Genomic DNA, 1832 nt, shown 5'->3' with positions numbered 1-1832 from the left:
AAAAAATCAAAAGAAAATGATAAAAACTTCAAAAAATAAAATCCTTCGAGAGGTAGTTATATTACTACATCTACTAGTTAGGAAAATTTGAAAACTTAAATTTGGACATGTTTTGCAAAAAGTGTAGGGAAAATGTAAAACGGCTATAACTTTTGCATACGATGTCGGAAAAAACGTATAATATATCAAAAAATTCAGCATGAAAATCCGCATCCTACGGCCTGTTTGGAATTTTTTAGAATCCTCAAATTCCAAAAGGAAAAAAAGATATGGTCAAATTTCAGTTTTTTTAAAAAAATTGGTTAAATCTGGTCAAACTACTTATTCAAGAAGTATTAATGTTACTACATAATTATTCAAGAATATTAGTGTTACTAAATAATTATTTCAATTTTTTGAATTTTGGTCAAATCTGGTCAAACTATGGTCAAACTATGGTCAAACTTATTCAAGAAATATTAGTGTTACTAAATAATTACTATTTTTTAGAATAATAGTTTCAAATTCAAACAGCGAAATGTGTGACTTCATGCTCAAGCTAAACTCCTGAGGGTTAATAGGATTGGCATCTTACTATTGTCAGGAAAACAAGAAGTGCAGACTTGAAAACGAAGGAGAATAGAACCCGAAAGTTAAGCGTGCTCGGGCTGGAGTAGTGAAAGGGATGGATGACCGGTCGGGAAGTTAGATGATTTGGAATGAGTGATCCACACTTGAGCAGTTAAGAGAGGTGATTAGAGACTAAATCACCAAATAATTCAGAAAAATTAAAAATCGAAAAAAAAATCAAATTTTTTTTTCCAAAATTTTCAATTTTTTTTTTAAAAAAAACCTTTAGTACCGGTTGGTAACACCAACCGGTACTAAAGGTCCCCCATACCAGGGCGCGAGCTCACGGCACGTGGTGGCACTTTAGCGCCGGTTCGTGCCGAACCGGTACTAAAGAGGGGGGGGGGCTTTAGTGCCCACCAATTAGTGCCGGTTATGGAACCGGCACTAAAGGCCCTTACGAACCGGTTTTAAAGCTCCGTTTTCTACTAGTGATACCAACACTAGTCTTTCGTACACACTTTGTGCTCACTTGTGCACACCCAGGATCAACTTCTCAATCGGTCACCAAAAGGTTAACTATTGTTCTTAGTAAAAATTAGTGAGTTGGCCCCTTTAAGTACTATGATCGGATATACAATGTGAATTAACTATATAAAATTAAGTAACGCTGCTAGCTAGAAAGAGACAGCTTACATTTTCTTATAGATGTATGCCTTTTGTTTTATGTCATGCACCTTCTACCTTTCAAAATTCATGACAGCGATATTAACGGATTTATGTGAAAATATTGTTATATCATTTATTGATAGTTTTTCAGCCTATGAAACTTCATTCGATAGATGATACAATGTTAACAAATTTTGTAGTGCTGTGAAGATACAAGCCTTGCCGGAATTGAAAGAAGTGTAACTTCATGGTAAACAAAGGTATTGTTCTTGAACATAAAACTTTAGTTAGATGTATATGACTTGATAAAGTTGAGGGAGAAGCTATTATTCCATTAGTACCTATTTATGGATTTATTTTAGTACAGTTTCCGCCACAACGTGCAGGCATCATCCAGCTAACTCTGAAAAAATTGGGCATTTCGGAAAATCGCTCACAGGGAATCATTGTAATAATATTGAAAGATTACATATTCTAGTTATAATTTTATCAAAATGCATCTACAAAGAGACATCTCACTTTCTGATGACCCAACATTGATATTTTAGTTGCACATCCTTGTTTTGAGCTTACTCCCAGCAAACTAGCCGAACTTTTGATTCCTGGGGTACAAT

This window comes from Triticum dicoccoides, chromosome 7A (genome assembly GCF_002162155.2).
Source record: "Triticum dicoccoides isolate Atlit2015 ecotype Zavitan chromosome 7A, WEW_v2.0, whole genome shotgun sequence".
NCBI classification, from domain to species: domain Eukaryota; kingdom Viridiplantae; phylum Streptophyta; class Magnoliopsida; order Poales; family Poaceae; genus Triticum; species Triticum dicoccoides.
The sequence above is the reverse complement of the archived record's forward strand: the minus strand, read 5'-3'. Positions refer to the sequence as shown.